The 16,334-nt window shown below is 35.7% G+C and overlaps 1 protein-coding gene across 1 annotated transcript in view; it reads left to right on the top strand.

Moving 5' to 3' along the window:
* ERC2 (ELKS/RAB6-interacting/CAST family member 2) overlaps nt 1-16,334 on the top strand; it is a gene marked incomplete at its 3' end in the record, with an annotated part of 314,399 nt that overhangs the window by 271,599 nt on the left and 26,466 nt on the right. The gene's annotated exons all lie outside the window — the stretch shown is intronic.

The following is a 16,334-nucleotide window of genomic DNA, read 5'->3' as shown; positions in this document are numbered from 1 at the left end:
GAGCCTCTTGTTGATGGACAGTGCTGGAAGTATGAGAACCAAGAATACCTCTGAACAGGATGAGATCTGTGTGTAATCCCATAAACTCACCTTTATACATAGATTCCACGGGAAAGTAACTATAGAATACAAGATAGAAGAAATCTGTTGAGCCCTCTGATCCTGTGACCTTGTAAAAACCAGGCCTCCAACCTGGATGAGCTGGGGAATAATGTGCACCAGCTGTGCAGTCTAGATGTAGCATTGGGAACCAAGAGTCTTTGACAAAAAAGGGCACTTGGAAAGGCACATTAGTCCAATTAATACCACATGGTGACCTTATGAGGACTAGAGTCCTTGGGGTCTCTTTTCAGAATTAGACCTAGACCAAATCTAGCAGCTGGATTTTGTTTACACTAGAGGGTGGCTGTGGTTTAGTTAGCTATACTGTTGCTTGTCTGTATTGAATAGGAAAAGACCAGGCCTGGAATTCTCAATATCTCTATTTTATTATACTCCAAAGACACATTCTGATAATTTTTCTGGGGATTCTTGGCAGGAGCAATATGAAACTTAATCCTTGCCTCAAGCTCTGCTGTACTAGATTAGCTCATGTGTAACTATGGTTAGGGCTAGAGAAGATACAGAAGGCTGTTATCTCGAGTCTATGAGCCAGTGGTACATCAAGCAAGGAGCAAAGGACTTCTGTTTCTCATCTGTGAGCGTTACCTGGTTGCTCTAAAGTCTGCCAGCAAGATCTCTTATTTCCTGTATTCTTATGGGCATTCTGCTCAATCAGGAGTTGTTGACCTTGTCTGACTCCTGAGAGGTATGGTTATGTTTATCTTCATTATTGTGGGCTATAATCATGCAATACCTGAAAGCTGTGATCTTATGCTGGGTAATGGCACAGTCTATAACTAATGAGATTTACTTAGAATATTTTCTTGAGTAGGGTTTCCAACAAGTCATTTTAGCTGATTGGAATAAGAGAAATTTATCTGGTCCAAGAGTTCCATGACCCTTTGTAAGGTTCTCAACATTTTAGTTTTTCTGCAAAAGGGATGTGTGGGATATTTTGAATGTTTTTCAAAAACTTTATTTTTCTTTAATCATTAAGCTAAAGATGTTACAGCTTTTATAAGAACATGTAGGCTCATACTGTCATATGTACAGTGTGAAATAATTTGCAGTTTGGTGGGTTTGTATTTGTATATTAAAGAACAGAGTCTGAGTAGTTAGTTCACCTCGATGAAGATAATTAAAAATTAATCTATGAGGTGGCAGATGTCGGTAAATACTATATGTTTTTTTGGTAGCTAATATAGATCTGCTTCTCTCCTCTCCTGTAGCAGCTGTGGTTTCACTACTGGAATACCTTATTTTAAGTTGATTAGTGTTAAATCCGTGTTTAGAAAATGAAGGTCACAGCTTTTTAACTAGAAAAATCTCATCAACACCTTTAACAAATCACCAGTGAGGTGCAGTAGTCATTGTCAGTAATTATTTCTTTGCTAAGACTATTCTGTTACTTGAAAGTAACAGCCCCTCTCAACAATACAAACATATGCTCCAGTCCTTTGAGGAATTTAACCAGTTTCCTGAAGGGAGGTGGATGCACAGTGGGGTTCTGTCCAGTTCTCAGCTCAGAGAATTGGGTGATTTTATGTACAGCATGGAACTTTGGGAACCATTTTCAGCTGATATTGATGGTGATTCTCCTCCCCCTCTACTCTGCCCTGGTGAGGCCACATCTGCAATATTGTGTCCAGTTCTGGGCCCCTCAGTTCAAGAAGGACAGGGAACTGCTGGAGAGAGTCCACCACAGGGCAATGAAGATGATGAAGGGAGTGGAGCATCTCCCTTATGAGGAAAGACTGAGGGAGCTGAGTCTCTATAGCTTGGAGAAGAGGAGACTGAGGGATGACCTCATTAATGTTTATAAATATATAATGGGTGTCAGGTGGATGGAGCCAGGCTCTTCTCAGTGGCAACCAATGGTAAGACAAAGGGTAATGTGTATAAACTGGAACACAAGAAGTTCCACTTAAATACGAGAAGAAGCTTCTTCTCAGTGAGGGTAACACTGGAAAAGGCTACTCAGGGAGGTTGTGGAGTGTCCTTCTCTGGAGGCATTCAAAACCCACCTGGACACATTCTGGGCTACATCCTGTAGCCTCATCTGGGTGTTCCTGCTCCAGCAGGGGGATTGGACTAGATGATCTTTTGAGGTCCCTTCCAATGCCTAACATTCTGTGATTCTGTGATCTGATTGATTCAGTTGACTGTACTATGACTACCTGCTGTTCTGTTAGCAGATAGTGACATAAACCTAGTGATGAGGTACTACACATAATAAACTGCGCAGATAAACTCTGCCAGGTAGGTTTGTCTATTTTTTCCATCAATTGTCTGTGTATCAGCTGGTGGAACTGCAGATGCTGGGGTACATGAGGCAGAGATTTCAGACTAGCCAGCTCCTGGCTTTGTGACAATGCTGGCACAACTGCAGGATGCAGAAGAACCATTGGTACTGAGTTTAAGGGCAAGCGGCAGCAGTATCTGCTAAGAAGGAAGGTGCAGGTGGCAACAGCCCAGGATTGTGAATGAGAAGGATGTCAAGGTAGATTATTCAATGGGACATTACTCCCTAAGAGATTTTCAGCAGCTAAAAGTTTGGCAACTAGTGATGTGGATTACATTCAGGTGGAAAGATTATTACCCATTCAGCATTTCAGGCCCAACTAAAATTCACTAGCTAACAGCATAGGATTTGATTATTACCAGTAATGGTTATTCTACCTGTTGAAAAAACTGAAGAAATATTTATTAGTAGTTCCTCCTTTTATTATAAGGTACATGTACCTTGCAGACTTTAAGAGTAGAAAAAATAATTTTCTCTATTATATGGGTAGCTGAGACAGTGAATTCGTAGAAAATACAAAAACCCATTAATTTTGGAGGTATTGTCTGCATATGTGAAATTATGTTCCCACATACTACACTGATTTACTTTTCACTTAGGTAGGCAGCACGGATATGTTAAGTTCCTCATTCTTCAGCTCTCTTGCTTCAAGCCAGTCTGCTTCCTGTAAATGTGAACTGAATATGTCAGCCTTTATAAACATCATATGCACTCTATTCTTCCCAAACAGTTGTAGCTGTTAGTAATTGTTCATTACAAAGTAACTTCCACTAATGTTCAGAAGCATGGAAATAATTTGGGGAGAAATATACTTTGTTCTTTTGTACTTAAATAACATGACTCTCTGCCTTAAGGATAAGCTTAAGTCACCCTTAACTACGGAATCATGAACAGTATTTACATAGTATAGCTTTAAAACGAGCAGAACAGCCAAAACAATTATGTCTTTGCCAGGTTTTTTATACTTGAATCTAGTTTTAAATATTTGACTCTAGTTTTTAATGTTTTAAACATTGTGTTTATTAGAGTTTTACAAAGTGTTTCCTACTTTTGAAATCTATCGGTTCTTTATTAACCAAAGCATTGGTTTCTATTGTTAAATCAAAGGTTTTTGTAATGAATACATTAATAGCCTACGTATGTTTCGTTTCTTTTTTTTTTTTTTTTTTTTTTAAGAATTAAGGCAGACATAGATAAACTTTCTTAGCACCTGATACTGACCTGAATTTTTAATTTTGTTTAATCTTTTATTCTGGTAAGGATAACGTTGCATTCTCTCTTTCAGCATCTTTTGGGCAAGTGTTTGTGTTGTTTTCTTATTTGGGGAAATATTGTTCTAGCCAGCTAACATGGTTCTCATATGGTTGAAAACAATTTGTGGAATACTGCAAATCTTTGTATCTTGAGATTGTGTGTTTTATTTTGTCTTGCATTCAACAGCATTAGCTACCTGCGGGGCTGAGTTGTACTAATTAACTAGTTCCCTTTTGTGCAACAGGAAAAAGATCCTACTCCTACTTTTATATCAAGACTTTGTTTTGGTTAGTTTTGGCTTCTTTGAGCAGCTGCAGTGCTGTTACTTCCTACCACCTGTACAGAATTTCTGCTCATTGCAGAAATTAAGAGCTGTTGCTTCATTTCTCATAGCAATAGCACTTACTTCGATTAGCATTCCTACTCCTACTAGGGGCAGCTCATCTTAAAATGGATCGTATTATTTGTATGAGTCACAAGGCCACCCGGATAGCAATTTAAAAGTGCATTTTCCATAGCAACTAATTCTTAGGCTCTTTCTGTCACGATTCTTTCCAGATGTGCTGTTGGTTCAGGTAATGTTCAAAATCCTGCTTAAAAACATTTTTCTGTTGCCTTGGATTCTAGAGCTCATCTAAAGTTATAGGAAGTGTACGATTTTGTTTGTAGTTTAAGAAAAAAAAAATCAAATCAACCATTGACATGCAGAGGCCCTAGAAAGTGTCCTCTATCTGATTCTAAGCAAACATTTTTTGTTTGAATTAGCTGTTTTTTATTTTCCCAACAGCACTATTGATTTTTGTTACACTTACAGTCTGTGCCTGAGGTTTTGAAAGAAATTGATATGTTTGGACAGTACCATAGCAACTGTAGAAATTTAGCAATCTTTATTAATTTACATGTTCTTGCAAACACACCTCTTGTAGGACTGTCTGTGGAGAAACCTGACCTGAATTGAATACTTTCCAGTTTTCAGTGTTGAGATCTGCATTGTTTTTTTTTTTTAACTTGAGATTCAAGATGGAGTAATAAAGTTTGTCTTCACTGTCGAAAGTCATATTTGAAAAATAAAATTGAAAGTTGAAATTATTTGCATTCTGCGTGATGTTCCTAATGTGTGCTTTTATTTTCACATTGTAATCATAGAATCATTTAGGTTGGAAGAGACTCTCCAGATCATCAAGTCCAACAATAACCTAACTCTAGCACTAAACCATGTCCCTAAGAACCTGATCTATATGTCTTTTAAACAACCTCCAGGGATGGTGATCCCACCACTTCCCTGGGCAGCCTGTTCCAGTGCTTCACAACCATTTATGTGAAGAAATTTTTCCTGATATCCAATCTGAACTTCCCATTATTGCCATTCAGACATCTGTCTGGTTGAGCACTATGCCTTCTCTTTGATACAGTTCAGTGATATACCTTATGTCTGTTCCATCTGCTTTGAGAACATCAGTATGAACTGTTCACTGAGTCACCATGTATTATCTTAGAGCTCCGAGCCTGTACATATGCTTTTTAAAAAATGCTTCCTTAGTCTGCAACAAATTTTGGAACAGTTAACCCTCCAAAGAAGATCAATGAGCAAACTTCTTTATGCAAAGTTGAATCATATGATGCTCTTCATGCTCCTGGCAATGCTTGTGAATAGCTTTATTAGCAGGGAAGTCATGTAATTAAATGGCATCCTGTGATGTCGTAGCTCTTTTGTTCCTGTTATTTTCAGTTACTAGTTAGAGAAATATCTGTGGTGTTGACTAATTCCCTCTCTCCTTCCTTATAAAATATCTTGGCCCTGCTCTAGGTTTCACTGTGTTTACTGACACTATTCTATTTTATAGTAATTATCTTCATATGCTGTGTATTGGACGTGCAGTATTTTATTAAAATTGAGGGTTGTTTGTTTGTTTGTTTTTACTGAGGTAAAATGATGGGGGTAGGGTTTGAATGAATGTTCTCTGACAAAATCCCTTTAGACACTTAGGTCTTTAGACATCCCACACCTAAAGAAATGGTGGCTGTTGGTTTGAGAGCAAATATCTTAATTATCTTCTTTACTCAGATGCTTAACTATATTTTTTAATGATAACACCAGTAATTAGTAGTGTTAATAGTTGGTTTTCTGTAGATTGATCATAAATACATATCCAGTGGTTCCCAATGTTGGGAAATACTCAGAAACTATATGTCCAGAGGAGTATATTTAAGTCTATTCTGTACCTAGCAATACCTTATAAACTAGGTAAATTTAACAAAAAAAAAATTCTAGTTTTAAAAAATAAAAAATATTGAGTTGTAATAATTACTAGACTTTCCTATATCCATCAAATTATGTGATGTAATGGTTTTAGCACATAGTCACAGTGTAGCAATAAGTAATGGATGTCATAATGTTAATAATGGTAGTGATGATTCTGACTTCACAGATCTAGATTAGAAAAAATAAAATATTAAAACTGTCAGCCTATTTGGGGGGTGTGTGTGTGCAAAATTCTAAGGAGCTTCTTGGTTCAAATTTAACATACAAAAATGTACTTTGACGTATATTTGCAGCTAGTGGAAATTATATGACACTGGTTTACATAATCTGTCTGGCACCCTATTTAGTAAGTGAGCATTTAAACTATGCTCTCAGATCAGTTACCAAATATGAATTATGCGCTGCCAAGAGATCGCATTTTGTTAATCGTATGTATTCAGGCAATTTTCTTTCTTGAAATTGCCTTCTAATATACTGTAAAGCTTGAGGCGGAAATTCTAATATATAGTCATATTGATTTCTATATGCTGTTTCAAAATGGAGCTAATGATTTTGTGTTATACTTTAAAGTTCAGTGTGATCTACATTGGATTTTATGAGTTTTATTATGTATGTTATTCAAAGGACAGCTGTTTGTAACTTTGTGTATCTTAGAAGGAGCACCTTAAGTTACCTCTTTCAAAATCAGACCAATATTTTTCTTAAATTTCCAATAGAAAGGAAGGAAATAGATTTTAGTATCTTTTTACTTGTGTTATCTCTTTGCCAAAAGGATAATTTTACTCATCAGCATTTATTAAACGTTGAAAGAAAGCCCTGCTCATTCTTTAGCGTAAGCATCTACTTTGTAATAAATGGCCATTTGAAATACACTTCAAATTAAGAACAGAATGCAATTAACAAAGGCGTATGGTTTTTTAATATTCTGTCCCTGCATCTCAGTTTTATATGTCTTTGACTAAAATATTTTGAATTCTCTGCAAGTTCACTGGAACAATAGTAACTGTTAATAGTAACCTCTTTCCAAGCTTAAACATTTATTTGGCAGTTCAAAAACATTACCAAGAACTATATTCTAGAGATCAAGCCATTCATCTCGCAAAGTACTTTTATCTTTGTCTTCTATAAACACAGAAAGCGGTGTTGAAGGATAGGGAGGCAGACAGTGACAGATTACCTGTAGTTTTGTTTTCCTGTTTAACTTAGGTGGACCCTGTGCAGTGCTATGTTCTGCTGTAACACAATCCCATGCGTTCAGATGCCATCGTTCATGTTCTCAGCAGTTCCCATCTCTGCACCATATTGTGGTGTGGCATAAACCAGACAGAGGTATTTTATCTAAGTGTTGGTTGCATTCCTATGGAGAATCATGCAAAGCCAAATGAACAATGGAAGTTACTTTTAGTAAAAAGCTACAAAACCAAGAAATAATTGTCATCCTCTGACTTCAGCTGTGTTTTGCAGCACTGTGAATGATTTTGTTTCTCTGTCACACAGTCTGAAGCTTATGATATCTTCCCATGTGTGAGCAATGCTGCCCATTTGAATAAATGATAACACAGTGGTTATTGAAGCATGATCTATGAAACTATGATGTAATTGCTTTCACAGATGAATATGTCTTTTCTGAGGGGGTCTGTTTTACTTATCTGTCATTTCTAAAATATAAATCATTGAGACATCAGAAATGCAATGTTATAGGGCTTGAAAAAGTTCAGAGAAATCAAAGAGCAGTTGAGTGCCTACTTCTTACTTGAAAATTAGCCTCAAGAGATGGGCATGAAGTTCTTCCTTCTTTGCCTTTTAAAATTTCTCTCTTGTACCTTCATACTGGATGTTTTTTGTTTGCTTAACAAATGACCTATAGGTACATACCAAATTGCTGTTAAAGAGAGAAAAAAAAGGAATAATTTAAAATTGCAAATCTAAAACCAATGCAGTTACTGTTACTGGGGAATGTAAGGAGAGTTGTGATTATGGGAATAATGAAATAAATGGAAGACATGCAGAACTCTGTCTCTGGGGAAGTAAACTGGAGGAAAAGGACAAATGGATAAGAAAACTGCTTTTACAAGAAACTCCTCCGTGATTATTCACAATCAAATCCTCTGTTTTCCTTCTTTCCATTTACTCTGAAATTTCACATCAGGGACAGCTTCTTCCTGTTTCTCCTTGATTCTAGCCTAATTAAAATATACATCTAATACAGGTGTAATGTGGAGACTACTTGTTGTCTGTCTCACATGGTGCAAATGTCAATATCTCCTCCTCACACCTGCTTCTAGCAGTAGTCTTGATCAGATGGTAAATTCAGGGTTTGTTACTCAGATAATAAGAGGAAAAGTGCTTGGTGGGTTGGATTGGTGGACTGAGGTGTGGAAGAGGAGGGCCCCCGTCCCTCTGTCCCATAGTTCACAGAGCAATCCTCTCTGCTTCCTGGTATGGTTGGGCTCCGGGCTGTCAGTAGTTCTCTGTGCTTCCTGTAAGGGAACCAGGCCAACCTGAGGTGCTATTTCATGCCGACTTTTCTTCTGGAAGTGTTTCAGAAGGGTTTGTTCTTTGAAAACAGCACAAAATAATTGTTCATTTTAAAGACATAAGCTATAAACATGGTTTTGTAAAGTATATTTAGTCATGTATTTGGGGAGGCAAATCTTCTGTCAGCCTGAGACACACAATTTTAAGATAATTGTCTAAAATGAATTTACGTGTTGGTATCACACAACTAGATTAGACTTACAACTCTGTTGTTGAATATATTGATTTTAAATTTCATACTCGATATCCGTATGTCTTGTTTTTAAAGAAAAATCTTTTAAATACCAACAATACTCTGAAGTTTATTTTCTAAGATGCATGCACATCCATAATGCATTAACAGCGTGTTTTAACAAACCATTTATTTGCTTTAGGAGTGACAGAGAGAAGCTGTTTCAAACAGGATCTCTCATCACCGTCTATCTCTAGTCACCTCCTACTGAACTTAAGGTTGAATACTGGGGGTCATGAGGGAAAGAAAACAACAATTAAAGGGAAAAAGTTGATTGAACTGTTTTTTTCCTCCTTCAGTACGGTTAGCATGTGAGAAGCTGGCTTAGTACTCTACTGTATATCATTAGCTGAAACATTTCTGACTTGATTTAACTTTAATGATGACTTTTTAAGTTGCATTTCTGTATTTTGTTGAGAACGGCTTAAGTAGTAACGGCAGTAAAGTTCTTGTTAGAAGATCTTGTGCTATAAATCTTAATCTTGGAATTCTGTTAGATTACAATAGGACTGTTTCTAAGAACTCACCCCACCTCCCAAAAAGTTGTCATGAGTTCTTCTATTAAAGCTTAGACAATTAGTCTTAGACTAACAGAGGTGGGGAGTAAAGCAGGAGTGTTTACAGAGCTCACTTCTAAATTGACTGTGATAAGTGGCAATGCAATGTATTATGACTAGAGGTTTCTGGGAGACTCTTTAAGAAGGTTAACTGCAAGGCAGCTCTCAAAAGAAAGCATTTATCTTAGTGGTCATCCTTCAGTGTTTTATACTACTGAGATTTTTTTGTGGGTGGTTAGAACCATTTTTTGTGTTTTATTAGCTGTATCTTGAATACCTCCTACAAGCTGAATGACAGTTTAAGGTTATTAAATCTGTTCTTAGTACATTTTTTTTATCCATAGTTAATCTTGACTAAATATATACTAGTGAACAACCCTTTTTTCTCAGTTGTTGCCCATATTTGTTAAAGAAATTATTCCATTTGACATTTGTTTAGGCTGCAGTTTGATAAAATACTGTATACAATATACTTTTTCAGTTTGGCATTCAACAGAGTCTTTCATGGATTTATTTCTCCTTGCATTATCTTATCTACCCTTCTAGTATGCTAAGGCTTCCTTTTCATATTAAGTAATTTTTTTCATTCCAAGACAGACGTTTTCACAAATGCATACTCTATGTCTGTATTGCTAGAGATGTATAAGATAGCATTTTTCAGGTGTTAGGTTACATTTGTAATTGAGTTGCTTTGATGTCATCTGCTTTCTCTAATGCTATGTGTGGTATTTTTCTTTAATTCAAATTATTCTTTAACACTACTTCCATTGACTTTTTGAAAAGATTTATATGACTTTATACTTTTTGTTTGTCTAAAAGTTCTGTCTATTATCAGGTTAATAGTTGATAGATCCTCCAAGGAAAGGCACCTCCATGTTTCTCTATCACCCAGGAATGGCCTACACAATATAAAGTCATTCTTGTCTGCAATGGCTGTCATGGAAATTTTCACAGAAACTTGATCATTCTCAAGTTTTGTATTGTTCTTTCTTACTATAGATGTAGAAACTTAAATGTAAAAGTTTGTAGGAAGGCTAGCAAGCATATGATGGAAGCAGATAAAACATGATGTTAACTCCAAGGACTACTGTCTGTAATGAGACAGAGAGTAAACCAGCTTCAAAACGTCAAATAATTGATGTTACTGGTTAGGTTATGGTTACTGGAAAGGTCATGTCTTTGGGCAAGATCAACTATACCCAGGTCATTTCTAACAGACATTTGCCTAAATTTTTAAAAAATACTTCCACGGATGGTGACCCTCTTTCCCCAGCAATTTCTTCCAGTACTCAACTGCTATTCATACTTACCTGCCATTATCCTTAGACCTTGGTTAGATATTAGGAGGAAAAAACTACAACTTTTTCTCTCCTGCAGCTTATGCATATTACTACTTGTTCTGTGTGCAATGGATATGGAAAAAATGTTCTATTTCAATTTGACATAACATTTAATCTTCTGATTATCGTGTTGCCACTCATAGACCATTTATTGTAGGCTTGTTTTTCCAGTATTTTCTTGTCAGTCATTTCTCTCAGTGCTTTTGTTGCTCTTCCCTGAACCATCTCCAAGTTTTTGATGGAGAATCATATCCAAACTGGCTTCAGCATTTCAGCTAAGATCTTCCTGAAGTCACGTAGATGAACAAAATCACTTCTGTCTCGTCATGTATTTCTGTTTATATTTTGCAGTATGATGTTTGCCTTATACACAACAGATCATTAGTATGGAGTTCCTCTTTAGTTTTAGTTTTATAGATGGTGTCTTTGGTTTGTCAAGACATTTTTATTCTTGTCTTCATGGCTCTTGAAGATCCTCCCAGTCTTAAGTCTCATTGAAATGTAATAAATAGATTTTCTAGACTGTCATTCATGTATTTAATGAAAACATTAAACAGAGTAGAATCCTGAATAGTTTTGGGTGGAATACCACTTGTGTAAATAAATTAATTCCTGGCCATTAGGAAGGAACTGTTCCTTTTGTCTTTTCTTTTGTTTTTTGATATGAAGTGATGTTAAGTATACAAAGATATTTGTGCAAGTTTCCTTGCTAGAATCGTTAGTACCTTAAGCCCTGGTCTCACAGTTGCAAGTGTTGTCCATCAAGAGACTGTTATATTCACTGTCTTTGTATTAAGGTGACTAACTTGAGGTAGCAGGTTGCTGTGCGGTAGAATGCAGTCAGGCTTTGCCCAGGCAGGAGAAGTTTTATTACATGGGTTTTGCTTTTCCCAGGAAAATGTTCTCCCTCTCCTCCTTGTAATGAGCGACTATATTATGGTGGATGATGTATACATTGGAAATCCTGGGAACTACTTTATGTATGTCAAAGGAAAATGTACAGAATAATTACCAGTGTGGAGCAAATGCTGTTAGATTTAACATGTATTTTATTAGTCTGAGAGTTTACCTAATTTTACTGTATACAGTTAGAGTGATTTTTCTTGGTGTTAAAAGCACTACCCTGTTATTTGTATAACAGATTAGTTTGCCAAAAAAAGAGAGGAAAAACTACTAATAGCAAAAAGGATTACTCTTTATAAATATTGCTGTTAAAGAATGTAATTTAATTTGGTGCTCTAATAAATAATTTTAAAATGTATTTTATTACCATCATTTATTACACTATAAGGAGACATTTGGGCTGCAAATAATGATAACATCTCTATAGAACTGTATTTGGATAGTCTTTTTTTTCCTGACACAGTAGATAATTAGGAATTATAAATTACACTTATACTCTTAAGCATGTTAGCTGGAGAGTATATCAGACTGTATGTTGTTCTTAGTGTCAGTTTAGGTCTTGATTTTCAAAAATTCTTGCACAGAAGCACATGATGAGTTTCAGTTTCTAGCAGGAAAGCAGATGAGTATTGCTCACCTGAGAGATTTTGACAAAGCCCTTGCCACCCATTTATTTTTTTGAATCAAGTTTATTTCATGTTTGTAAGTGAGAAAGTCATCATTGCCAGCTGTTTTGCTCCCTTGTTCCTAGTTGTCAGATAATCTCATTTCAGATGTTTCGTGCAAAAATAGTGATATTAATTTTTTAGCAGGGTCAGTTCATCGGATTGGGTGCTTTCATTGGAAACCTGAAGTAAGTTGACAGGGCAGCACTGCAGCTTTTGTAGATGTGGGTAAACCAGTGTGTGTTACGTAATCAATGGGATATGATAATGTAGATCTCCAGGTCTGTGCCCACAGGCTACTTCATCAGTGCTTGGATCACTTCAAATACCTCAACAGCATGGGCAAAGTATTTTCAGCCTCTGTCTCCCAGGGACTTAGTGGAGGATCTGTAACTCTGGTAGTGTTCTAGGCCATGTAGAAGTAAAGGAGGCCACTTCAGTTTCTTTAGATACCCTGTCACAGCCTGAATCTTTACTTTGTACTCTGTAAAATGATAAAAAACCCTCTTGGGTTTCTTTGTCTTCCCTCTGCATTGAAGTAGTTAACTACTAAGGATGTAAGCAACCAATGTGCATCGTTTGGTAGAATATACAGTCCTGCTTTGCTGAACTCTTGTTAATCCAAATGCCTGGTTAAATGCCACTGGATTATATATTTGAGGCTATTACTGTTCAGATTATCCATGATAATAGAGACAGATTATATGCCGACATACTCCGGGAGTGTGTCTGTGCAGACAGGTGTAAGCTCGCTCTGCCTGCATGCTGAGGAGCCTGTATGTGAGCTGGATCCAGTCTGGAAGCCACCAGCATGTTGTGTGGCACTATGCCCAAGATAAAACACTTTCTCTTAGATAAATGAGGCTTCACAGATTCTGAACTGAAGCTGACTCACACGCTTCAAGAATACTGGCAGTGTGAGTTTGCATCCAGCTGCCCAGCTGTATTGATGTATTCACCATTCCATATTGCTGTGGAAGGACTTCAGTAGAAGTCTCCATCCTTTATTTCTTGTGCAGTTTTCTCTCAATGTTCATAGGTTTAAGGCCTTCCTACTCTGCTCACATTTACTGTAAAGATAAGGATTAAAAACTATATTGACAGTAGAATTGGGGGGCCAATTCAAACTTGTGTATGTGCTGTTGGTTTGATTCAAATCTTGGAGTGTCTCAGCGGAGAATTTATGGAGTCATACAACAGAAGCTATTTCATGTGACTACAAACCATTATTTCCTGGAAGTGTTTGGTATGAATCATATTTCCTGGAATTAAGTGTGTGGTTACATATTTTCCCAAGAAAGGAGAAGAGGTGTACTGCACAGAATTATCTTGTGAACCACAAGACAATAGAGAAAAAAGATTTTGTTAGCTTTCCTTTGCAAAAGTATTCTCATAATTTCTGGTTGGCTTTTATAATCCCTCAACATGCTCAGCTGAGAAAAAGCATGCTAGGGGCTGCAAAATCTTGTGGGTTTGGGGCTGCAGAGTCCAGAGCGGACTTTTCAAAGCCTGTTGACTGGCTTTCCTCTCCCATGGAAGGTTTTACCTCCTCTACTGCTTTAAAGTCAGGCTAGAGAGTGTTGCACAGTTAAGCAGTTATGATCACAAGAAAATGTGATCATTTTGGCTGGTAATACAAAAAATATGAATGTGAGTGAATCCCATTATCAAATGTTGAAATGATACCAAATAATTCAGTAGTTTTGCCTCTTCTTCCTCACTAGTCAGGTTTGTGTTTTCACTGCTGATTTTGAGGAAGTGAAATAATATAAACTTTGGAGGAGAAGTAAAATTTCAGTGTACCTTCATGTAGTTTTCAATTTAAAACTTCTGGTTTTGACTTTTTACAGGTGTGATGTGTGTTACATATAATTAAATAACATCATATATCATTAGAAACCTTGTAGATAGCAAGTATTTACCATGAAATTTGCTATTAGATGAGCAGACATATTGTGTTGGGTCACACTGGGGAGGAGTCAACTTACATAACTTAAGAATAATCTAAATATATTTCAAAACTTTGGAATTTGAGGTGTAGATTTCTTTAGCTATAATCATTCTGAGTGTGTTTGGTTTGTGATGGTTATGTCAGTGTTTATCCTCAGATATTAAATAAATTTAGACTGATAATTATGGTATAATTATGTTTACCAGAGGTACCTACTTTACAGCAATTATTATAATGAATAAAGATTAGGATTTAATCCTGCTGGTGTTAACTGCAGACAGGGCATAGCTTTGTCCTACATATCTTAAAAACCAGAAGAACATTGTGAAACTTTTTTTTTTTTTTAGTAATGTTCAAAATAACAGCAAAGTTGTTGTATGATGCCAATTAAAAATCAGGAAATGTTACTTGATGCAAACCACTGGAACATTGACAAAACTTCTGACTAGCCTTTCTATGTAATTTTAATACAGTCTGCTATCAGATAACTATAGAGGAACTAACCTAATCTTATTTAATTTAGAAGAAGAGTATTTTAGGTAATAATGGAACATGTTGTTTCTTTGGCTTTAAAGTCACAGAATACCTGTTGCTGACACTTTCTGTCAGAAAGCTTATGTTATCAGCCCTGAAAAAAAAAGACCACCTTCTAGGGTTAGGACACATTTCTAAAACAGAAAGTTACAGACCTGTATGTAAAAGGTGGAATTTTGTTACATTTTTCTTTCTGTTTGAGAGAGATGCTCAAAAGAGGGAATATTTAGATTTTATATGGTGCATAAGTCCTCTGCTTTCTGCAAGGTGAGAGGAATTGTTGAATACAGTAGCAAATTGGTTTTCTTCTATTACAGTGCATTAAAAAGTTAAGATTTTAAAGAATATGTTATGGAATTATGTTGCATTTGAGCACAACACATGAAAACACTGACAATCTGTTACAAATTACTAGGCAGCAAGTTTTATGCATTATTATCAGGCTTATAGAAAACAATATACCTATATCTCATTTCAAATTATCATTACAGATATGTGACCCTTTGATATATTTTTTCTTTAATACCTGTCATTTAAAATAATTAATACCTTTCATTTAAATTAAAACTGTTGGACACTTAAGGCATCCTCTTCTAAACATCATTTAACTATGATTAAAATGAAAAAGACAGAATAATAAATGAGACTATTTAAGTGTATGAATAAAATGCAACTGTTTATCTAAAATTGATCCATGTCTCATAACTTCAAGAGTAAAATAAATGGGTTGTTTTTCTTTGACTCCATCAGAAATATTGTCCTATAAATATTTACATTAATACATTAGGAACTTTGAAATAAAAGTGAAATAGCTTTCTTGACATTTTTGCTGGCAAGCAAAGGACTATGAGAATTCCAAACTTTTAGCTCACCTTGACTGTATGAAGTTCATGAGTTGTATTCTTATGTTTATTAGCAGTTGGAGCCTAAGGTTAATTTATGACTCATTTATCTGTGTTTATTTTTTAATGATTGACCTTATATGGTTCTGGAAAAAGGCATAGGCCATAACATATTCTATTCTAAAAGCTATTAAGTATTACATGCTTTTTCTTGGCTGATAAGTCATAGTCTGTCATTGAATTCATTCCAGAAGATGAATATATTTATTTTATTTAGGAAAATAAGGGACAGATTACGGTCTTGCCAACACGAATATATTAAAGTATAAGGAATAATTACACACAGCAAGATCTGTGCTTCCAACTACCTGTTGTAAAAAGTACATTTGTCATATGTCCTCACAAGCTATTTACAATGTGACCCTGCTAGCTTCTATGTAATTCTATATGCTTCTGAGTGCTGTAAGTTTCTGTTGGCTTTGTAGAGATTAAGGGGTCAAGATTCCAAAGGAAAAGATTCCTCATGAACAATTAGATCAAGGAACTTCTTTTCTAGATGTTGTATTTTATTTCTAGAATTATAGCGTTGTAGTGACACTATTAATAAATCCGTAGCAAAATATTTAAGTAAATGTGAGGAAGATGTCCAGAGATTTCTGTACTGAGGTGTTTAGGGTACCAAATCAGAAGGATCATATAAAAATATATTTTGTCTATATCACTGATTTTTATTATTCAAGCTGTTTTATTTGAATAATTCACAACAGATTTATGTAAGATATTTTAGATTTCGGGAAAGTGAATTTAAAAAACCTAAATATCAAAGATTTTTAAAAGCAAGACATTTCACA

This window comes from Streptopelia decaocto, assembly GCF_964273445.1.
Source record: "Streptopelia decaocto genome assembly, chromosome: 8".
NCBI lineage: Eukaryota > Metazoa > Chordata > Aves > Columbiformes > Columbidae > Streptopelia > Streptopelia decaocto.
This window is presented reverse-complemented; position numbering and strand designations above follow the sequence as displayed.